This window comes from Vombatus ursinus, unplaced genomic scaffold (genome assembly GCF_900497805.2).
Source record: "Vombatus ursinus unplaced genomic scaffold, bare-nosed wombat genome assembly UNPS02014816.1, whole genome shotgun sequence".
NCBI classification, from domain to species: Eukaryota; Metazoa; Chordata; class Mammalia; order Diprotodontia; family Vombatidae; genus Vombatus; species Vombatus ursinus.
The window spans coordinates 20,985,627-21,010,977 of NW_020954594.1; the positions used below are offsets into that span (position 1 = coordinate 20,985,627).

Sequence of the window (25,351 nt, forward strand, 5' to 3'; positions counted from 1 at the left end):
GAAGAACTTTCTTGGTTTCTCTCCTCAATCTTTACCCCAACCATAAACTCACTTTACCACCTAACATTTAAAATGTGATATAAAAACCCCAAAGAGTATAGCTTAAGTGCTTCTATCTTGCTGTCTGCATATACTATCCCTGGATTTTTCACATTAGTATATCTGTTTCATATTACTGGGCTTTATGGGGAAAGGATCAGACCTACTAAATCTTCTTCTTCTTTTTTTTTTTTGGTGAGGCAATTGGGGTTATGTGACTTGCTCAGGGTCACACAGCTAGTAAGTGTAATTTTTTAAAAAAATATAGTACCTAGTATAGAATCATACATAATGAAGCACTAAATAAATGCTTTTGGATATAGTTGATGATTTTGAAATAAATGAGGGAAACTATGATGCTGTCATCATCTCAATTTAATTGAAAATGTATGACCCACATACTCTTCAACACCGTTGCAATCTGGCTTTTATGCCTACCATTCTATTAAAAATGATCTTTCCAAATTCACCTTATTACCAACTTAATGACTTATTCTTCAGTTCTCACTTAAGAAGCATTAGATAACAACACAGGCAGGAGCCTTTGAGTTCATCTAGTCCAATACCTTTAATTTTGAGGTTGAGGAAACAGGTCTCAAGATAAGTTCAGGTGAAGCCAGGACTAGAATTCAGATCTTACTCTAAGTTCAGGGTTATTTTGTTGCAATGCATTTTTACCCACAAATTCTCCAAAGTCCCTACTATGTTTTTGAAAAAAAAAATGTGTATGTTGCCCATTGGTTCAGGATTTGGCTTAATAAATGGTGGTACTTGAATGCAATTGAATATTACTGTACTATTAGAAACAACGAATATGAAGAATAAAAAAAAGTGTGGGAAGACTTCTATGAACTGAAGTATAGTGAAGGAGTAAAACTAGGAAAATAGTACACACACATATATTTTGTTCAGTCATTTTCAGTCATGTCTGACTCTTCCTGGCCACATTTGGGGTTTTCTTAGCAAAGTTACTGGAGTTGTTTGCCTATCTCCTTCTCCAGCTCATTTTACAGATAAGGAAATGGAGGCAAGCAGGGTTAAGTGATTTGCCCAGGGTCACACACAGCTAGTAAGTGTCTGAGACTCAATTTGAATTCAGATTTTCCTGACTCCAGGTCCGGCATTCTATCTACTGTGTCACCTAGCTGCCTATATATTTTATATCTATATAACAAATACCAAACCACAAAACTCAACACTGTATGATGATAATGAAGAAGCTTATCCTCAAAGAAGAGATGAAGGAATGTATCTCCCTTTCTTCTTTCAAAAGGAAGAATTCTATGAGTGTGGGACCCCACATATATTGTCAGATTCAGATGCTACATTGGGTAGTTCAGCTGAAATACTTCCTTTCCTGCCTTCTCTATCTTCTTTATTTATTTATTTTTGGTCACAAAGAGTGGTTTGCTAGGTAGAAAAGGAAGGGGTAGATATATTTGGAGATGCAGGTGTTATAAAAACAAAAGCTATACATAAATATCTTTTTAAATTAAAAAATGTTTAGGTTTACTAGGAAGTTGATTTTAGGATCCATGTCTTCCTTAATATTTCTCTGGAATTTTTTATGTTAACTGTTTCCTTAATACTCTCTCCTCATTTGACTTATATGATATAGTATCTCATTTCTACTTTTCTGATCATCCCTCTGTCTCCTTTCTTCCTCCTTCTTTGTCCTCCTCCCTAAGTATGAATATCTCAGATTTCCTTTCTTCTCTTTTCTTTTCTCTATTCTCATCAGAATCTACAATCCCTCCATCTCTCTTATATTCTAGGTTATCATCTCTTCTCTAACTCTTTCCTCCTTCCCCAATCTTGACCAGTTCAATTTTACACTCTCTTCAATTGTCAGGTAAAGGGTTGTAATATCTAAGTTCTCTTCCAGCTCTATCATATATAAAAATGCTGCAAATCACTGAGCCCTAACATAACACTTTGAGAATTAATTTTTATGATCAAATTCAATAGTTTTTTTAAAGCTATGTTGAGTGTTGTAACTTTCTGTCCTAGGACCATGTCTTCCAAGAGACACTGAAGACTGGGTTCTAGAGATGTATTGACTTCAGGATGTAGAATAAGATATACCTTTCTGGAAAAGGACTATAAGGATTTCTACAAAATATATATGTGTGTGTCACATACACACACACACACACACACATATTAGGGTTAAGTGACTTGCCCAAGGTCACACAGCTAGTAAATGTGTCTGGTCTGAGACCAGATTTTAACTCAGGTCCTCCTGATGCCAGGGCTGGTGTTCTATCCACTGCAGCACCTAGCTGCCCCTACTCTGTTTATTTCTTAAAGGGATTTTTTTCTTTTTCTTCTTTTCAATTAATGAGAGATAAGAGGGAGAGAAAATAAATGCTTGTTAATAGAAAAAAAATTTAACTTTAAAAAAGACTGTTATAATGATCCAAGACAACTCTGAAGGACATATGTTCACAAGTACCATCCATCCCCAGAGAAAGAGCTGATGGAATCTGAATACAGATCAAAACATACTTTTTTTTTTACTGTCTTTATTTTTCTTGGGTTTTTACATTAGTCTATGTTTTCTTTTACAATATGGCTAATATGGAAATTTGTTTTGCATGACTACACATGTATAGCCTATATCAAATTGCTTGCCTTCTCAGTGAGGGGGAGGGAGAGAGAAAACTTGAAACCTAATTTTAAAGAAAGAATGTTGAAACTTATTTTTACATATAGTTGGGAAAATAAAATACTAAATTATTTTTAAAATGCTGTTATAGTTCAAAATCTCTGTAGCTGACTTGAGTTCATATATTTCAGGATTTTAATTATAACTCTTTCTTCCTGTGGACCCTTTCTTTCTCTTTCCCTTCTTTCTCCTTTGCCCTCCAGTAACAGGTGTAGATTATATAATTCTTAGTCCTCAGGTTCCTGAGTTATCAGGGATGCACTATTTCTAGTGGGCTATTTATGAGATGAGTCCCCATTGAGCCTTCTAGAGACAACTATGGTGTTTGAACAGTCCTTTAAAAAAAAATAACTCTAAAGTAATTTGTTTGAAATTCTTTAGAGTGGCACTAGGGAGAAATCTAGATAACACCATATTCCTGGGACTTTTCTTTCTTTCTTTTGCTCACATTCTTCAAACTCATCTCCCACTACTTCCTTTCATGAACCCTTGGTTCCTGAATAATTGCACTATTCATAGCATCATAGAATCAAAGACAGAGACCTCTGGCTAGATGAGGGGATGGAGAAAGACTGAATGCAGAGGCTGCTCCTTTCCTGCTTAATACTCCATCTCCATGAGAACTGAGGGCCTCAAACAAAATCTGGTATATTCTCCTGTCTCATTAACTTACCATTTCTTAGACAAATCACATAACCTTCTCTGGGTTTAGTTACTTCATTTATAAACTGAGGGATTTGGAATAAATGGCCTATGAAGTCCTTCTACCTCTAAACGTATGACACTATGGGTGGGAGTTAGTAGCATTCAGCCTCAGCATTGAACAAGTTCAGGGCTGGGACTACAGTGTAGTGGGTCTGAGGTCACAAAGTTGTATAGAGTTGATGGTGGGTTACCACAAAAATTCCTGGACTATCTGGTGAATAGGCTGAAATTACACATGTTGTCAGCTGTTGCTAACTAGTGGAGTATGCAATGTATACTTTGTATGTCACTATAATATGTGAAGTCATATGTTACATATGATCTCTGCATTTAGTTTAGTGTATGAACTTTTGTGATATAATGATTGTTACTAAGTAACTGCATGTGACCTTTGTATGTGGAGCAGCATGCATGTAACTCTGTTATATGAGAATCAGTTTGATATACACCTACAAACACCGATTGCAAATTTTTACTAGGTAAAGAGAAGGAGTACAGTGACCTGGGTCTTCACAGACAAGAACTTATCAGATCCACCCAGGGTCACATCAGTTCTCCTTGAGACTCTTGGAACCTCCAGGGTAACTTTTGCTCTAGCTTTAGATAGGGGCATGATGGGAATTAAAAGGAATTTACTCACATCAACCTTAATATCAAGTGAGTTTGGGAGCATTCCTACTGGGGGAGCAGATGAGATCTGGAGAAAGGATCGGGGAGGTGGGGGAGAAATTTTTGTACTCAAAGATCTCTTTTCTGTATCAGCTGGTTGTGGCTCTGGTTTGAAAAATAAAAGAACTAAAATTTTTTGATGGCCAAGGCAATCCCACAAAAAGAGCAATATTACTCTCATTGAGGAAGATGAAGCCAGCTTTAGCAGATGGCAGCAACAGTTCAGTAGAGATGAGGAAGGTAGCCTTGTAAAAGTAGATGAGCAGCAATAATACTAACAGTAGCTCTGCATGAAATTCATAAGTGGCGACTTTAGAGCCAGAGAGACCTGGCTATGGAGACAAAACACAATAGTGGTGTACAGATGAGTATGTCACTGAGAAATAGAAATGTGAGAGCTATTCCAGCCAAAACACAGGTCAGGTGGGCCAGTTTAGATGAAGGAACAAGGCTCCCTGAGGGAGGGATGGAAGGCATCTTGTGCTAGGTAGGTCAAATCACTGCCATATGGATCTCAGACCCTGATGAAGACACCACAGTACACTGAGCCCAAGAGCCTTTTGAACAGCATTGTCCCATCAACCACCACACCTGATTCTAGCTCAGCCCTGCAGTCATCATTGAAGGGAGGGATCCTTGCAGAGGAGGGGCCCATTTCATCACCACCAGCAACAACAACTGACCAACAGCCAGCAAGAGGCAGCTCGGCATAGTCACTCTGCGAATGGCAGGATCCCTCAGACCACAAGCCCTGTTTTTAGACCAACACTCACAGCCATCTTGTAGAGAAGCAACTCCTGTGGTAAAGAAGTCAACCATCCTCACCAACTGCCCTTTGCAGGTTAGGTGAACAAACTTAGCTAAAGCAGTGAAGCATCCTGAGGGAGAGACAGAAGGCAGCAGGTGCCAAGTAAGTTGAACCACCACTCTTTTAATCACCATCTCTCCTCAGACCCTGGAGGAGGCAGCCCAAGTCTCTAAACCCAAGTCTTTACAATGGCAATGTTTCCAGTCCTGTGCCCTTGGCTGAAAGGCGCAGTAAAAAAACAAACAAACAAATAAACAAATAAAAAATCCTCTCATAGTCTCTCTTTACACAGGGCCCAAAATCTCTGTCATCTTTTTATTTTGCCACCAGCTGCTCTGCATGGTTCTGACTTTATCATGCTCTCTCTCAGGGTATCCTCTGGGATTCCCACCCCTTTTCCTTTTGTATATTGTCTTCCTCCATTAAATTGTAAACTCCTTGAGGACAAAGACTGGTTTTTTTTTTTTCTTAATTGTATCCCTAGCACTTAACACAGTGCCTGGCACATAGTCGGTGTTAAATGAATGCTTATCATATCATATCATAGCTATTATCATGGAAAGCTACCCCTGTGGAAATGTAGCCTGGCAACTGCCCTGCAGATCCTTTAGCCACATCTACCTACCTCACAGGGTTAATGTGAAGATCAAATGAGATAATTTATTATAGCACTTTGCATATATTAAATTTCTATATGTCTAAGACAAGCCATAATATGATAGCTTTAAATGTAATATCGTACCAATGACTCATGTTAATTAATCAATTGTATTTATTGATGATTTAAATGAGTCTTAAGCAGGCTCCCTCATCTCCATGAAAGTATTGATATTAGAGCTAGAAGTCAGAATCTTCCTATTCAAACTTTCAGATACAGAGATTAAGAGTATTTTGTTTTGTTTTGTTTTTAACAGCCAAAACGCCTCATCAAAGCAATCCAGGTTTTGTTGCTGAGAGATATATGTTTAATAAATACTGGAATGTGGGCTAGGTGAATGGAAAACACTGACCTAGACTTCTTAGCTTACCTTTATTCTTGCTTAAATTTATTTGAAGCTCAACCAGAGAGGACCTTGGAAATAGCTAAACCCCAGTCAGTTATCTGCAATGGAAAGCTTTCATCTCTATCCAGATAAAGTGATCAAAAAGGAAAGACCTAAACTTAGCCTTGGGGTATTCCTCCTGGCTTTTGCTAGCTGGATGTAGTGACTATGACTAAAGAGTTATGAGGCCAACCTCAAAGGAAGATTTTAGCTACCATACTCTAGCAGACTGAAAATGAGATGCATATAATCTTCACTGACTCATTTGTCCTTCTGGTCTTGGAATATCTGTATATGTCTCTGTTGGAGTCTATTGGTCCCTGCTGTTCTCCCATAAGCCATGCTCTGGTAGCTTCAGGATACATAATTTCTGCTGGACATCACACCCTAGCATTATCTTCTGAGAAAATCTCTTCAAGGACATCCAAGCCATCTCATTTTCAGTCTGCTAGAGTATGGGGTATGCACTGAGCATTGAAATACTAGAATATGTCAGGAATGAAGCATCAGAGGTGAGTTATTCTTCCATGTATATTCCCCACTTATGGGCATCTCATGCTTACTCTCCCTACTGGTGACATATGTATTCATGGGAGAGTATGTCCTAGGTTTATGGAAAAGATTTTCTACTAAAAATCTTATTATATCATTGAATAATTTGTTTTTGTCCTCTGGCTGACTAGATAAAAAGTAATAAATTGATAGGGACTTGAAAGATATTATTTTGAATGTATGTGGACTCATGAAATACCTTAAACCAAGGATAGTTATTCTAGGGGTCTACACATGTGAAAGGGGTGCAGCAGCTGTTTAACTATGATCAAATGTTTAAGGCTGAAAGGGAGTGTAGATGATTGTGGGAAAAAATCATTCAGCTGAGCTTGGAGGTTAGCAAGTTCATAATGACCACCATGTCTAGCCAAATTCAGATTTGCTCCCCCCACTTAAAAAAAAGCCAAATATCTTTCTTGCTTTTGCTCTTAGAAATATACTTGGTAAGATCCCAAAAGATTTGTACATTTGACACAGACTGACAGCTAAAATAATTTTGCATGTTCATAAATAAGCTAGTCTAATCTTTCTATTTTACAATGAGGAGACTGAAGCATAGAAAGATTTCCTAAAGGGAACAAAAGGATATAAAATGTATTCAGCAGGTTATATATTGTCTATGGTTTTGGGTTTTTTGTTTGTTTGTTTGTTCAATCTTTGACATTCTGGTATGGAATAAAAAACAATTAATTATCCCCCAAAATCATTTTGATTCCATAAAATTGAAAAGCTTTTCCATAAATGAAACCAATGTAGCTCAGATAAAAGGCAGGAGGAAAAACTACATCAGGTAAGATATTTGTTGATATCCAAGATTTGTACATAACATAAATATAGAAGACCAAAAGACATTCTGCAGTGGATAAAAGGTCAAAGCATATGAACAAACTTCTCAAAAGAATTGCAAACTATTGACAGTCATATGAAAGATTCCTCTCAATCATTAAAAGAGAAATGAAAATCAAAATAACTCTGAGGTTTCACATAATATGAGAAAATTTGCAACGATGACAAAAGATAGAAATAATCAAGTGTTATAAGGGCTGCAAGAAGAGGCACACTGATGGAGTCATTTGATGGAGCTGTGAATGAGTCCTGTTCTTTGGGAAAGCAATATGTAATTATGTTAAAAAAAAAAGAATAAATATCCATGTCCTTAGAGGCATTGCTACTAGGCAAATTACTTAAAGCAGTCAAACCCAGAAAGAAAGGTCCCAGATACATCAAAATATTCATAACATCTTTTTTTTTTTAGAAAAAACTAGAAACAAAGTACACGCCTATTGGTTAAAGTATAGTTAAATTGTGGCACATGAACGTAATGCAATATTATGCTCCATTAGAAATGATGAATATAGGGCAGCTAGGTGGCGCAGTGGATAGAGCACTGGCCTTGGAATCAGGAGGATCTGAGTTCAAATCTGGCCTCAGACACAAAACTTACTAGCTGTGTAACTCTGGGCAAGTTACTAAACCCCGATTGCCTCATAAAAAAAAAAGAGAAGATATGATGAATATGAAGATGTCACATGGAAAGATACATAATATGTAAAATTATACACACCAAAACCAAAATAGTTAAGTACACAATCTTTACTACACTATAAATGAAAAGACACCCCCCCCCCAAGAATCTGAAAGCTGCACAATTATAATGTCAAAGATCATGCACAGTGAAGGCACAGAAAAGTTCAACTTCCTCCCTTCACTGTAAAGGAGTAGGATTATAGGTATAGAATTATGCATATACTGTCTGACTCAGTTGATGTGTTGGTTGGTTTTGTTGAATTGCTTTTGTTTTTTGTTTTTGTTTTTTTTCCCTTTCTTTTTTTCTTTTTTATCCTGTATTGCAAGTGATGGCTTTTGAAGAGTAGAAGGGAGAAAGCTATATTTGGTAATGGAAGTGATGTAAAAACAAAAGATATCTATAAATCTCTCTGTCTCTGTCTCTGTCTGTCCTTACCAGAGGTCAAGACTCACCTTTAATGAAACAGAATTCATCTTCCTCCCCTACAAGTATAACAGAAGGATGGTTTTTATTCTCCTAGGCCCTGTGAATCAATAAAAAAGCATTTATTAAATGCTTACTAGGCCCTGTGCTAAGCTGCTGGGGAGCAAAAGAAAGGTAAAAATTATTGCAGCCCTTGAGGAGCTCACATTTTAATGGGAGAGACAACATGTACATAACTAGATACATTACAAGATATGTACAGAGTACCTGGGAAATAATCTCAGAGAGGAAGGTACTAGCCACTGAGTTATTCCGCCTTGTACACCCAGAAAGGGAACCTTGAACTGCTGAATAAAAGCAATATACAGCAATCCCAGTTGCAAGGACCATCTCTTAAACTCACTTACATGAAAGATAATAGTGCGGCTATATATGAATTTGGATTGGCAAGTTGCCAGTCAACAGGAATACCTGGTACCCAAGTGACTTTGAGATCAGTTGTCACAAATGCACAAAAAAGAAAATGTATTTATTTGAAATCTCTCTGATTTGTGGCTTTTCTTGGTGGCTGTGGCAGACATCTGCTTTTATTTTCCAGCCAGACATGTAAAGGGGAATAAAGGATTTTGCAGGCTCTGGCAAAAAACAGTCCAGATTATTGGTGTCCTTGCTTTGATCAGCCTTTTGTTGTATCTTCAATGGATTTCATAAACCATTACCAAGATCAAAACAGCTATGGTTCCTGTGTTCTATTTGAGTACTTTCTGCCTGAGTAATTCTGCTGAAACTTTTATGGGTCAGGTCTATGGCATATTTCTCTAAGATGCCTATAATACAATTCTTATGATACTCTTCATGAAAAGCTTGTTGAAGGCAGAGGCTTTAGAAGAGAAAGGTGGATGTGGAAAAGTGAACCTTTGACAAAGAAGAAGGTGTTTGAGAATAGGATTTTTATTTCTGGACAATGGCTTGAAATGTGCCAGTGAGAAGCCACTAGCTAATGTTAGGGTATCTAATGAAAGCTGATAAAAATATACGTACCCAGACACTTGCAAATATAATCAAAAGGGCTCCAAATAGAAAAGGAAGAAAGGAGAAAATTGTCCACATATATTTTCTAAGCCACAGCTAGGTGGCACAGTGGATAGAGTGTTGGGCCTGGAGTTAGGAAGATTCTTTTTCCTGAGTTCAAATCTGGCCTCAGACATTTACTAGCTGTGGGCTAGTCATTTAAACCTGTTTGCCTCAGTTTCCTCATCTCTAAAATGAGCTAGAGAAGGAAATGGCAAACCACTCCAGTATCTTTGCCAAGAAAACTTCAAATGGGGCCATGAAGATTTGGATATGACTGAAAACAACTAAACAGCAACAACAAAAATTTTCTAAGCCAGACTCCATTTTCAGGGAGGCACATTTGACTTCATAGAAATTATACAGATTTTGTGGGATAGAACTCATGATTAAAAGATAAGCTTGAAAAAGTATAAACTACCTAAGAGGAACAGAATAGATAAATGAGGTTATACAATAAAACTGTATATGAAAAAGATTTAATAGTGAGGAATTTAGGTAATGTGATATTTCAGTGAGAGGATCTGACAAGACCCCTTGCCAAAAAAGCAGGACAACAAACTGATAACTTCTTTCCTTGCACACTCACCTACTTTGGAGATGCCCAATCTGGGAATTTGTTTTGCTTGCATATTTGTTATGAGTTTTGTTAATTTTTTTCCAGTGAAGGAGGGAGAGAAAATGAATGCTTGTTAATAGAAAAAAATGTTTTAAATAACTTCTTTATTTGCCTTTATCATTAGCAAGTTAAAGAATCGGGATTTGGACCCAGGTCATCAACTCCAAATCCAATGCTCTTTTTCTTGTGTCATCCTGCCTCCATTCAGAATTGGCTGCATGACCATGACCAAAGAACAGTGTTTGATTGGGCAAAATCAAATTGGAAGGATTTCTTTAGTGAAGTGTCCCGGAGTGCCATACTTCTCCTTTTCCCTACTAAATCTACTTTTTTTTTCCCCCGGGGTGGGGGTTGGGGGAATGCTGTTGATCACCTAGCACAAAGCCTCACACATTGTAGGTTCTCAACAAATATGTGTTGATTGACTGAACAAATAAGGGAGTCTATGTTAGCTATAGATAAATTCACTATGGCAACAATCTAGCAATTTGTTTTAGTGTTTACTCTGACCAGTTGAATCAATAACTTCATGAAATGAATCATAGTTTCAGTAAATAAAAGAAGACATAGGAATCTAGGTTTTTGGTTCCAGTAAACATACATAAGGTGCTGCCATTTTCACAAATGAACTTCTCATATACTTACACAGTTAAGTGCTTTCTCTTTTCCTATACTTAAAAGAATAATTTTACATAGAATGATTTGTTTCTTATCATTATTGACAATTGACTATTAAACCCCCATGACCAACTTCCCTATTGTTATTTACCTTCCCTATGTTCTTTATGAGAATTCTTATGTCTGATTAGTCAGTCAATAAGCATTTATTAAGCGTCTGCTATATGCTAGGTACTGCTCTAAGCACAGAAAAGCCAGTCTCTACCCTCAGGTCTCTTACTACGAAGTCTGGGTTGTGTAATATATAATCCTAGCTCTGTTACTAACTAGTTTAATCTTTATCAAGTTATTTAAACCCTCTGATCCTCAGTTTCTTTTTTATCAGAAAAATAAATAGGTTGTATTATGTGATCTCCAAGTTTACTTCCAACTCTTAAATTCTAAGAATCTAAATGTTATTTCTTCACATTCAATAAAAATAAATAACCCCCAAAACATGTTACCACTGTATTTCCCACCATCAAGGTACATTTCACCATAAACCACAAGGGGAACTACCCCAGTTTCATGTTTCATTCACCTTGAAGATATATTTCAATTCATATTCTCCTTTAGCAGTCCTAACATATCTATGCTACCTCCTTATCTAGAGAAACAGCTCCCAACCTAGTCTCTGAGATATATGTTTGTGCCTTTCTTGGAAGGTTCATAGCAATCCATTATTATACACAAAATCCCTAGAGTTTGGTCACAATTATTCCAGAGTAATGGATTCTCAAACTGCCTATGAATCCACCTCTCCAATGATTTTTCTTCCAGGTCTCCCTCAGAATGATTCCGCAGTTCCCTATTTTTAAGAAAATTCCCATTGTAATTTGACAGGTCTATATGGATCATAAATATGCATATGTCACCTTAAAGGGTAAGTTCCTGGAAGTCAAGGAACATAGGTCTGTTCTGAAAGATACCTAGCATTTCATGAACTCTTTTTAAATATTTCAATTGCAAGAAGAAGCAACCAATAGTCACTAACACTCTGATCACTTTTACTTCTCTCTCTGTGTGGTATTCTAGCTTACAGGCATAATCGCCACTTGGAAAATTTAAACAATAAAAAAAACCCATTAGTTTGATATCCTTTTCTCCTCATCGATATCAAATTGACTGATCTTTTCAGCAAATTGACTGAACTGGCTGATTGTTCTTCATTACACACACAGTCAGTGGTCAGAATGTTTTGAGTGCTCATTGTGTATCCCTCATATATGACAGGAAAAAGGAAACACTGTAAGAGATACAATTCCTGCCCTAGAACATCTGAATCAAACAGAAAAGACAAAACACACATCTTTCAAAAAAAAATATACTTGTGTTCAATTGACAGAGATGCTAGTACTGTCTTTGAGAATCCTCAGGTTTTGTGCCTGTGGCTGAATGACAGCAGTGCATGAAATTGGGTCCATCTTATTGATGCTTTGTCTAGATGTCTCTCACACATATTTTTTTTATTTTTATTTTTTTATTTTTAGTCAATTGGAGTTAAGTGACTTGCCCAGGGTCACACAGCTAGTAAGTGTCAAGTGTTTGATCTGAGGCTGGATTTGAATTCAGGTCCTCCTGACTTCAGGGCTGGTACTCTATCCACTGTGCCACCTAGCTGCCCCTGTCTGCCACATATTGAGAGTTCAGAAACACCAGTTGTGCCACTTGGGTGGTGGTGAGTCAATCCCCAAAGATTTCCAGGGATGGAGTGTTTTGATCCCATGTACAATTGATTATGATCAAATAAACTTGGTCTAAATTCTTTGAGATATTTGGCTACAGTTATTTTTTAATTTTTCCCTCCTTCCAGGTCAAAGGATTCCCCATCTCTTCATGGAGGCCCTCATTGTAACTGCATTGGCTTTCTATACCTGGTCATGGTTCAGAAAAATGCCTTTTTTGCTTGTCAACACCACCATGCATGCTGGGCAGTGCCAAATTCTGGGCTAAAAGGGGAGCTCACTTTGCTTGATCAGCATTAGACTTTATATTGAGCCTGGGAAGGGGAAAATGTGTGTGTTGTCAGCATCTACCATGCCAGGGAGAATGTGGGGTTTGTCAGCAGTCCTGATTACAGCAGTAAATGCACCTAGTATGGCACTCAGAACATCTGCTGCACTTCGTGGGAACCAACCAACTCAGATTTCACATGCAAAAAATACTCAGGTATGTCAAATAGATAAGCTTTGTGTCCCATACTAAATCCAGTATTCAATTTGGAAATGTTTTTTTCTTTGGAAGCTTTAACAGATAGAGCTATATTTCAGAAGCAAAATCTTGGTATAACATTCTTCTACAAATATAATACTTCTAGAACAATTTCCTATTGCCTATTCAACAAATTAGCTTACTTTATTATATATATTATATATTTACATATGCATATATTAATGCATATCTATATTTTAAATAAATTATTTTTTGTTTATGCCATATAATTAAAACAACTAGTATTTATATAAGGCTTTAAGTTTACAAAGTGCCTTACTTACTTTATTTGATTCTCAAAGCAACCCTGTGAGGTAGGTGCTAGGTACTAGGTCTCCAAAATCTTGAACCTGTTTCAAACTATAGTACTGGAGACTTCCCATTAGAATTAGCCTAATGACATTTCCATTTCTTCACAGATTCTCTCAATGAAATACCATCTCTGTCATATATTTTGTCTCTTAGAAACTTAATCTTGTACCCTGAAATTATGGGCTTTTACCTGGCTTAGTGTGAGGAGGCAATCTATCTCTGTTTAGAATGACCTAACTTGGGTTAATAGAGATCCTTAATGACTCTTAAAATATTCTTAAAAATCTGTTTTCATCACTATAACAATACATTAACCAACCTCCTCTTCACACCTCAGAGGAAGCTCGCTCTTGTAACAAATAAATGTAGTTATGCAAATTAAATCAATACTTTGCCTATATTTGATTTGCATCTCAAGTCCATTACCTTTTTGCCTAGAGGTGAGAGATATTTTTCAGAGTCAATCTTTTGAAGTCATGATTAATTGCTATTTTGGTTAGAGTTCCATGTTCTTTCTTTCTTTTTTAAATGATCTGATATTTTATTTTCCCCCAATGATATGTAAGAACAATTTTTAACATTCATTTTTTAAAAAAAAAGAGTTCTAAATTCTCTTCCTTCCCTCCCCTCATCATTGAAAAGGCAAGCAATTTTATATAGGCTATACATGTGTAGACAGGCAAAACATATTCCATGTTCGTCATGGTGTGAAAGAAAACAGACAAAAAACACAAGAAAAATGAAGTAAAGATAAAGTATGCTACTATATGCATTCAGACTCCATCAGTTCTTTCTCTGGAGGTGGATAACATTTTTCATCATTTTTGATGATGACGATGATGAATTGGATCATTGTATTGCTGAGAATAGTTGTGTTTCACTATATTGCTGTTACCGTGTACAATGTTCTCTTTGTTCTCCTCATTTCACTTTGCATCAGTTCATGTAAGTCTTTTCAGGTTTTTCTGAGAGCATCCTGATCATTATTCCTGAGTTTTTTCAAAGTTGTTTCCCCTTACACAATATGACTACAATTATATGTAGTCCTCTCAACTTATAATTGTAGTCATTTCTGGTTTTGCACATTTTATTCTGAATCAGTTCATACATGTCTTTCCATATTTCTTTGAATCTGTCATATTTTTCACTTATTTATGACAAATGACAGATTCAAAAAATTCCATTATATTTATATAACAATCAATAAACATTTTTAAAATGCCTACTATGTACCAGGCATTATGTTAAGTGTAAGGGATTCAAAAAGAGGCAAAAGACAGTTTCTGTCATGAAGGGGCTCACAATCTAGCACTATTAGTTCAGTCATTTCCCAAATCCCAGTTTGTATATTGTATGTAAAATATACAAAATATATTCCCAACAAACTAAAAACAAAGTATATCCCCCTCCCCCGCAAAAAAAAGATATATTAAAATTGGAGCCGCTAGGTGGTGCAGTGGATAGAGCACTGGCCTTGCATTCAGGAGGACCTGAGTTCAAATCCAGCCTCAGACACATAACACTTACTAGCTGTGCAACCCTGGGCAAGTCACTTAACCCCATTGCCTAACCCCCCCCCCAAAAAAAAGGAAGACTGAGACCAATGCTCATCTTCTTTGAATTAATGGTGAGGTTTTAGTAGATTTTCCAACACTTAAATTTATATAATATACTTTGTTATAGTTTTTTACTATAACAGAAAGTGCTGTTATAAATATTCTTGTACATATGGACCCTTTCTTTCTGTCCTTGATCTCCTTGCTTACACTATAGACATCTCTATCTACCCTTTGACCTAGAAATATTAGTATTTAGAATATAGCTTAAAAATGTTTTCCAGAATCTTTGAACCCATTTACCACTCTATCAACAGTGCATTAATGTGCTTGGCCTATCACAACCTCTCCAGTGTTTGTCATTTTCCTTTTTCCTTTTTTTTTGTCATTCTGGCCAATCTGGTAGATGTGAGGTAGAATTTTAAAGGTGTTTGATTTTGCATTTCTTTCATTATTAGTGATTAGAGATGTATTCATATAGTTGTTTGTTTATATATCTTAATTTGAAAACTTCCTATTCATGTCCTTGATCATTTATCTATTGGGGAATGGTCTTATTCTTTTTATATTTTTATCACTTCTTTATAAATCTAGAATTAAGAACTTAATCTGAGAAATATGTTGTGAAGATCTATTATGAATTGTTCCCTTCTAATTCTAATTGAACCAAAATGATCTACTTAATTTTAAGCTCATTTCTTTCCCTTGTTTAATAATTTCTCTCTTAATCATAATTGTGAAAGGCATTGCCTTAATGTATCCTATATTTTAAAAAATTATGTACTTTTTTATTTGGATCATATGTTCATTTGGAGTTTATTGTAGAAGGTGGCTAGACTCTGCTCACAATCTCTTCTGTTGGTCTAAATCTAATTTCTTCCAGACTGCTTCCCAGTTTTTCCAGATTTTTTTTTTGTACAAAGAGTTTTATAGTTGAATTTATATAAGTCCTGAGGATGTCTTGGGAGGTCAGTTCCCAGATATTGTATACGTTCATTAGTGATTCTGAAAAGAATTTCCTCTTCTAACTATTCATGCTATATTTGGTTATTATATATAAACTGATTATTTTTGTGAATTTTTTAATATCCTGCTACTTAGATAAAGTTATTAAATATTTCCATTTGTTTTTCACAGAATCACTGGGGTTCTCTATATCATATCATCTGAAAAAGAAATCATCTTTTTTCTTTGATTATATTTATTCCCTAAATTTTCTTTTCTTTCTTATTGCTATAGCTAGACTATGCTGAATGTTGACGCTTTATCCATGATATTGCTGGAGAGGCCTCTATTGTTTCTCTGTTATAGATAATGCTAGTTCTTGGTTTTTGAGAGATTAATGATTAATTCTAGTGCCTCAATGAAGTACAAGTGCCTTGGCTTTATTCTGATTAAATCAAATAATCAGAAGAGATTGTGAGCAGAGTCTATTCACCACCTGGAATTAATCAAAGCTATTGTGGAGGAGAGACTGAGTCATGCCCTGAGCACTTCGTATAAAAGGGAGAAGCTGTTTCAGAATAAGTGAAGATGTGATTCTGAGCCTGAACTTAAAAGGTTGGTGCAAGCATGGCACAAGGGGAGGACTGAGCAGTAACAGAAAAGGGAGACGTGGAGGATAATCTTTGGCTCTACAGGTATCGTAGAAATGAGGATCCCAGCTGAGGGAAATTCCAACAAATCATTCTGCTCTTTCCCCAACTTCCCATTCTGATATGTTACTAACCACAGATACTGTAATTTGCTATTTTATTGTCTAAAGGTTTCTAGTAAGCAGAATTTTGCCTCAGCCATAAAGAGGCCAGGGGTTAAAACTAGAAATAGATAAAAATAAAAAGTTAGGCAGACAATTTTTCATCTAAAATAAGTTTTAGGTTGCTGTAGAAGAAGGAAACCAGGAGCTTAGGTTGCCATCATGTTGTTCCCTAGACTTAAAATGATCTGTATATTTGAATCTGTATAATTGTAGAAACATTTTTATTTTCATCTTTTTTTAAAAAAAAAAAGACATTTACTTAAGCATGTGGCTTTAATTCTTGCATTAGGCTTTGTGGCCTGAGCCAGGTTCTGCTGCCTCCTGCACTGGTGGGTAGGGGGGCTAGGTCTAAACGTTGCCTCCCACTCTAGCCCCTAGGTGGGAAGATTGCTATACTGGGGCTAAGTTCTGTATGTGCCGTATTCAGGAATCAGTGACTTTGTAGTCCCAGAATAAGAGAGGCTGCTTGGGGAGCCTTACTTTCTCCCAAGCCCTGGGCTAGAGCTGGAAGTTAAGCACTGCCCTCTGTCTCAGTCCAACTCGGCTTCTGCCCCTCTTGCGGGGCTTCACCCCATCCCATCTTTGTTTCTATTGGCTTTATCTATTTCCTTGCACAATTACCTAAGTGAGGCATGGGGCTTCAGGGCACAGACTGTCTTAGATAACACTTGTTTTAGGCTAGCCTCCTAAGTCCCCTCCAGACCCTAATTGAGCTGCTATTGTTGGGGTTCCTACACAGTCACCTATCCAGAAGTCTTTAGCTTCTGACTTCATGTCTCTACCACCCCAAGGAGCTGGAGCTGTTTTCAGGATGGTCTCCTAGATGGCACTTCCAAAATGCCATTGGCCCAATTGCCTTAAGCTTTCAATTACTGAGAGGCTTAAACCTCCTAGAATGGCCTGTCTCTTCTGTACCATTCTGTTGGAGGTACAGTTCTAATGGTAGTACTTTCTTAGTTCAGGTTCATTTTTAAGATGAAATGAAGCACTTCTAAGTCATTGAACATTTGGCGAAGAAGGTTTACTTTGCCCTAACACAGCAAGGACACACAGCAAGGATACAGTGGCACTTAGCTTCCCCTTTGGTAGATACAGCTGTGCCTGACTCCTCATGAGCATGAATCTGGTCAGTGAGTCATCACGGTAGGGTGACTCATGTGGTCTTAGAGTGGCTGGGACTTTTATGTTCCCAGATGACCAGGAAGCTGGGGCCTATCAGGTCCCAGGGGCAACTTTTTTTGTTTTTTTCTTTTAGGTAAAGCCTCCCCAGGTTGTATGTGAGAGGAAAGAAGCTGGGTTAGGTAAATACTGGTCCTATAACACATCCTTAATGTGATATAGTAGTTCAATGGAGTTTTTTTTTTTTCTTTTAAGGCTCTATTTCATTTGGCCCTCTTTTTCAAGTCAAGTCAATAAGCTTTTATTAAGTACTTTCTTCAGTCAGGCACTGTGCTAACTGCAGGGAATACAAACATAAACAAAAAGAGAGGCATTCTCTGCTTCTCTTACTTTGTAATAATTGCTTCTGCTTACTTTGTAACGGGGAAAGACTACACATAAAATGAAAGTGAAATATGCTAGTGAAAGGGGATGGTACTCACGCAAAACCAGGAGAAGAGTGAGGGAGTTAGCATGCTTATGTTGGGCACTTCATCAAAATGGTGGTTAGGAATAGAGGAAGACTCAACAATCAGAGAAGGCCATTGCAGGAGCACAGAGATTTTCCAGGGTGAGAAGGCCCCAAGGGATAGAGGCATCTTCCAAGGTGAGAAGGCTGCTAGGGAATGGTGGAAAAGTTCAAAGAATCAGGAATGGAACTAGGAGAGGATTGGAGTTTGCTTAAAACCATTCATGAAGCCATCTCAACCAGAATTCCTTTAAAAAAATTTTCAGGAAGAACATTTAGGATCTACATGCTCATAAATAACTATTACAATGAAACTGTCATCGAAGCACCCACTTTATGTAATTCTCTTTTGATTAATATAAGTCACATTTTTCAAACAGTTTTCTAGAATTTTGAAATGGAATGGAACCTAAAGACTTTTTTGATTCACTATCATTTTATACATGTGGAAACTGAGGCCTAAGTAAAAAAAAAATCTATCTTCCAAAAGTCACATTGCTGGATAGTGGAAGATCTGGGATTATAACTTAGGTCTTTTGCTTCTGACCTAGTGTCCTTTCCATTCTGACATTCTGTCTTCCCTAGTGGAACATTCTCCTTGGGGCAGAAAGTATTTTTATTCTGGATTCTTACAATTGAGAATATGTACCTTTAGAAGCCATCATCATACAGCTGCATGGGACACCTATGTTTATAGGATTCTCCATACACTTACATCACTACTTTTATATAGTGACTCAGATGGTGGACTAAAACACGAGGTCATTTTGATTTCCTGTAGACCTAAACTCTGCTACCTGCTATAGCCCTGCTAACAAAATGAAGAATGGAATGCTAAAGTAAAAAAAGTATAGGTAGATATGGTCCTGCCAAGAAGAAATAATCAAAGCCCCAAACAAAGACCTTCAACTTTATTATACTGTTCTGGGTTCTACCCTTCACAGCATCAGAAAACCTGAGATCAAGTCTACTTCCTCCTCTTGCTGGCTATGTGACCCTGAGTAAGTCATGCAAGTTCCCTGAGCCTCAGTGTACTTGCTCTTTAAAATAGGGGTAATACCTGCCTCACAGGATTGTTCTAATGAGAATCACAAATATTAATGCATTATAGCATGTCAATAATGCTGTTGCTGCTGCTGATAATGATGCTAATCTTAGCTTAGAGGAAAATTTGGCAACTTTCCCACCACCCCAGTCCACCTTAAGATGAAATAACTTGACTATCTTGTTACCCTTATTTCACATCATGATAGTCTTTCATTCTTATTCTGGTAGGCTCTTTTGTTCATTTAATTAAAAAATATTTTAAATCCTTTTTGCTGATGTCTTTTGTTTTTACATCAACTATGTTTCCCAATTTATCCTTTCCTTATTTCCTTTCCAGAGAGCAAACCTTTACAACAAAGATTAATAAGGGAGGAAAACAGTTTAGCAGAACTAACTCACATATCAAAAAAGTCTGGTAAATTCAGTGTTCCACATCCAAAACCCTCTTCCTTTGCAAAACAGCTTAGAAAAGTGTATTTTCATATCTCTTTCTTGGGGCTAAACTGGGTCATAAAATTTCAAAACATTCAGATTTGACTGTTTGGTGGTTCTTTCTATGTACATTGCTACAGTCATCACCTTAGTCTTGCCTATTTTATTTTGCATCAGTTCTTTATTTGAATAAATCTTTCTGTGCTTCTATTTTCATCATGTTCGTTGTTTCTTACAGCACAGTAATTTTCCATTGCGTTTGTGTACCGTAACTTGTTTAATCATTCCCCAATGTATATCTTCTGCCCACTTTCAGATTTGAGGAGTAAACCAGATTTAGAGCTTATGAGATTGGTTTGGGGATTATGGCATTTTAAAGGTGACCTTTAGGATGATCGAAAGATGTAATGCACATTCATCTGCCATAGTGGATTGAGTATAGTACAAGATTTCCTGTGGACACTGAATAAATATGAATCGAATATGAATTGAGTTTACTTGAGTATGGTGGCCAGCATTTCTGAAGATTGTTTCCTATATAGCTTTATGTTTGAGAACCATGGATTTTCCAAGGCCAGAGAAATATCTGTGGGAAACTTCTATTGAGAAAACACTCTTCCACTGTGGTGGGGAGGGAAAGGGAGGTATGAGTGAGAGTAAAGAGGTGAGAATGCCATGGGTTGCAGGCCTAGATTACTGAGAGAATGGTGGTGTATTAGATTATAATCAGGAAGTTCAGAATTTGGGACCATGGGCCAACTTTCAGAATCAGCTGCCTCATAAGACTTTTTTAGCTGGAAACCTGTCCCTCTCCTCTCTCTTGCTCTCTTCTCATATATATGTGTGTGTGTGTGTGTGTATATACATATATATATATTTTTTTTAGTAATACTAGCTAACACATATAGCACCTTAATGTTTTCCAAAGTGTTATATGTATGTGATCTTATTGTATCCTTACAACATAATGGGGAGGTAGTTGCTATTATTATCCTCATTTTATCAATGTGGAAACTGAGGCAGATGAAAGTAAGTCATTTGTCCATAGTCAAGCAACTAGTAAGTAACTGAGGCAGGATTTGAACTCAGATCGTACTGACTCACTGTCCAACACTCTATCTACTATACCACCTAGCTACTCATAGAGAAGAACTTTCTAACAATTAAATATATCAATTCTATGGTCTGCCCTTTCAGGGTACCATCTCTTCCACAGCCTCACCCACTGCCATAAAGAACACTACAAACCATGTCTTAAATTCTAAAGTGTTAGTTTTTAAATCTTATGGTTTCAGAACCCATTTACACTCTTAAAAATCATTGAGGATACTTCCTAAGAGCTTTTATTTATAGGGGTTATATCTATCAATATTTACCATATCAAAAATGAACACATCATCATTATTATGAAAATAGTTTTGATCTCATGGACCACCTAAAGGGTCTTAAGGATCCTCATGGATCCCTGAATCACATTTTGAGAACCACTGCTCTGAGGGAACTGCTACTTTAGCACCCAGCTCTCCTGATTGAAGAGTATCCAGTTTGACAGGAAATTCATAATGAATCATGATGAATATGGATTTGAAATTCAAAACAATAGAGATGACATCAACCACTACCTATCAAACCATCTAGGTCTTTGTTTATACCTTTAAAGTGATTTGTAAACATCAAGTAATTCATTCTACTTGAGTTCCTCATTACAATCAAGTGAAATAGTCACAACAGCTAAAAAAAAGATTCATTTTTCTACACACAAGCATTCCATATTAATCCAAAAAACATATTCATTTTCTTTTCTGGTTGCCTAACCCCTTCTTCACTGGGAATTTAGTATATAATGATTCATCACTAAGGGACTTCCTTATACCTACAACAGAACTCAGAATGCCAAAAGTACATTAGCTGTGGTGAAATGAAATAATGACACATAAGCACATTTTACTGTAAGATAACGGGTCCCTTTTAGGCATTGTTTAGACAAATGTCTTTGAACAACTAGGAATTGTATTATCTCATTGTAGCAGGAGTCTTAGAGTTTTCTAATGCAATTAGGAGAAGAAAGGAATATAGTAGAGAGTGAACTACTGCTGCTTTTAAATGACATGTTTAATATAAAAACATTTATGTATATAAGAAAGGTAACTAACTGCATGTAATACTCTAAGCAAACAATCTTAACTCTATAAACTCTATAAACTGTCACATTTTCCTGAAACAATCATTGTAATAATGATTAAATGGAGGAATATTGGGTTAGGATAAAGGCTTGCATTTGCCAATACAGCCAGCCAGTAATTAGCACCATAACCTGAGGTATGACTTGAGTTTGATCAAGGAAGTTCTTGAATTAAATTTATGAGTTTATAGGTTTGTAAGCAAAGCAGAGACTTTCCAGCCAATTTTTCCCATCAGAACAGACTATATCCCATCGGTCCAATCAAAGGCCACTTAATGTTGTTGATTGGCTATGTCCTCTAGGAAGGCCTGAAAATGCAATATCAGCCAAATGTGTAGCCAATGGAGGCGAAGCTGCCAGCAGCAAGCACTTTTCCCTAGTGGGCTAATAAATTTCTATTCTTGTCAGTTTTGCAGCTTACTTTATTTGACCTCCAATATTGTGGACCTGCTGGTGGGTGAAATTCTTCTTGGATTTTCAAAGAGTCAGGCTGAGAAATTCCTTCAACAGTAGTAAGTAGCAGATTTAGGATTCTAATGCTGATAGGGTGGTCATTCTAATGTACTGTGTACTTAAGATTAAACTAACAAACACAAAAAACCTGCACAAGTACAGGATGGGAGAAACATGATATGATAACAAGTTTATATGAAAGAAATCTGGAAGTGTTAGCGGAGTGGAAGCGTAACATAGGCCAAAAATGACATAACAGAAAAGCTAATTGAAGACAAAACAAAAAAGCTGATTCCATTTTAGGCTATGTTAAGAGAGCCATGGTATCCATGATGAATAAATATATGAAGTGTGCAATAGGCCATTTACTCTGCCTATAACTAGAGTATTATGTTCAATTCTGGTTACAACTTTTTATAAAGGGGAGTAGGAATTGCTTCAGTCTTTTTATTTGCATACCCAGTGCATTAAAAGTGCCTGACATATAGTAGGTGTTTAATGAATGTTTGTTTATTGACATTGATAAGCTGAAAAGTCCCAGAGGAGGGTAACCAAGATGATGAGGGGCCTTAAAAAAATGCCATATTATTGGTTGAAGGAACTGGGGGTTTTGACCTGGACAAGAAAATATTTTTGTTTTAAGTTTCACGGGAAAGAAGTAAAAGCCACTTGTGTAGGTTTCTAAGAAGCAAATGTAAAACTTTATAACAATTAGGGCTAACTAAAATTGAGATAGGGAAACTTACCTTCTGAGGGAAACTTACCTTCTGAGGCAGCCTATCATTGATTGGTCTTTCAAAAGTGTTGGACCAGTCTTCCATCTTAGTCTTAACCAGCAAAGGGCCAGTTAAATAAGACTCTGATGATGAGGAGGAAGATGATTGTGATGAGGATGAAAAAGATGGTGACTCTGAATAATAAGTTGTGGATACCATACGTGCCAAAGGGAAGGATGCTTCTATGTGAGCTGCCCCTAGGAAAGTCAAGGAATCTGAGGAGAATGAAGAAGAGGAAGTTTTTGTTAAAGATGCACCAAGGAAGAGGAAAAAAGAAATGGGCAAACAGAAAGCTCCTGAAGCCAAGAAACAGAATTTGGAAGCTGAAGCATCTATTCATTTCAGTCTCTTCACTAATAACCTGAACTTCATCAAAGCTGAGCTAAAAAACTATCATCATTGGCTTCTTTGTAAACAGGATCTTATGGCTTTGGATGTCCACATTGGTGCCACCAGGAAGTTTGGCTATGTGGAATTTGAATCAGCTGAAGACATGGAAAAAGCTCTGGAACTCAGTGGCTCCAAAATGCTTTTCTCTGAAATGAAATGGGAAAACAAAAAATGATTAAGATGCAAAGATGCTCTTTTTTAAGAATCTGCCTTATAAAATAACTCAGCGGGAACTCAAGAAAATGTTTGAAGATGCTATTGAAGTTAGACTGGTCTGCATTAAGAATGGGATACCCAAGGGAATTTCGTATGTTGAATTTAAGACAGAAGCAAATGTGGACAAGGCCTTGGAAGGAAACGGGATCAAGATTAATGGTCAGGTGCTCATTCTAAACTACACAGGGAATAAAAGTCAAGGGCAAGAGAATTCAAGAGGTGGGAAGAACAATTCCTGGAGAAGGAATAACAGCAAGCCCACAAATTTAAAAGACCCTGATGCCAAATAATCTCACCTACAGTACCACTGAAGAAAGTCTGCAGAAAGTATTTGTGAAGGTGACTGTCAATCGGCTCTTGCCCCAAAACAACCAATCTAAATGGTAGGCGTGAGTTCATTGAATTTGCCTCTGGAGAAGCTATGAAAGAAGCTTTAAAGTCTTGTAACAATATAGAAATTGAAGGCAGAACCATCTGGATGGAGCTAAAGGGACAGAAGACAGCTAATGCAGCACCAAGGAGCCAGTCCTACGACACATTGTTCATCAAAGATCTCTCTAAAGACACAACAGAAGAAACACTGAAAGATTCATTTCATGGCTCTGTTGGTGCCCGGCTAATCACAGACAGGGTGAAAGGGTCATTTAAAGGGTTTTGATTTAATAGACCTCATCTCAGAGGAAGAGACTGAATCTGTGAAAGAGGCCATGGAAGATGGGGAAAGTAATTCTGGACTGGGCCTAGCTCAATGGCTTTAGAGGTAAAGTAGTAGTCATCGTGGTGGTGATAGTAGCGGGGGCTTCCATGATGGACAAGGGGATAGAGAGGAGACCTAGGTGGCTTTGATGGTAGAGGCTGAGAAAATTTTAGAGGTTGAGGTGATTTCCAAGGAGGCTGAGGAGGAGGAAGAGGAGACAACAAGTAACAAAGAAAGAAGATGAAGTTTGAAAAGCTTCTACCCATTTTCTTTTCCCAGGTTTTAGCCTGTCATGTTATCATGGAAAGACCTTCTGGAAGGACATTCCAAAACAAACGTGCAGACCACAGATTTTTGGGGGGTGTGTGTGTGTGTATGTGATTTATTTATTTTTTGTTTTGTTTTGTTTCGAGGCAATTGGGGTTAAGTGACTTGCCCAGGGTCATACAACTAGTGAGTGTCTTGAGTCTGGACTTGACAGAGGTCTTCCTGGAAAAACTTAGATGACATTTCAAGGGAGAGAGCACATTGTTTGTTTTTTTCTGGATGGATGTTTCATATAAACTTTTTGCAGAGACAAGTGATAGGTGAAGGAGTTAACCTTTTTAACTATGAGTTTTCTGGAATTTTGTTATATCCTATGCACAAAGACATTTTTTTCCTTTCAAAAATATATGATCACTTCTTGGGAATGTTTGTAGAAAAGTTTCTTCCTCAACATGAATCAGGTGACCTGTGACCTTCCTTCCAACTCTGAGATGATCTCATACCATGAAAATAATCTTAAAAATAATACTAAGCAAAGGCCAGGACCAATTTAAAAATAAGAGTTAAATCAAACTGCATGTTTAAATCTTAGACAGTATTGTCATAGTGAGTCTATGGTATCTGAGTCATCTCTGCCTTCCCAG

The 25,351-nt window shown here is 37.0% G+C and overlaps 1 pseudogene; it reads left to right on the forward strand.

Annotated features, from left to right (window-relative positions):
- Positions 1-5,077: 5,077 nt before the first annotated feature.
- LOC114023058 lies at positions 5,078-24,726 on the forward strand (annotated as a pseudogene).
- Positions 24,727-25,351: the final 625 nt, after the last annotated feature.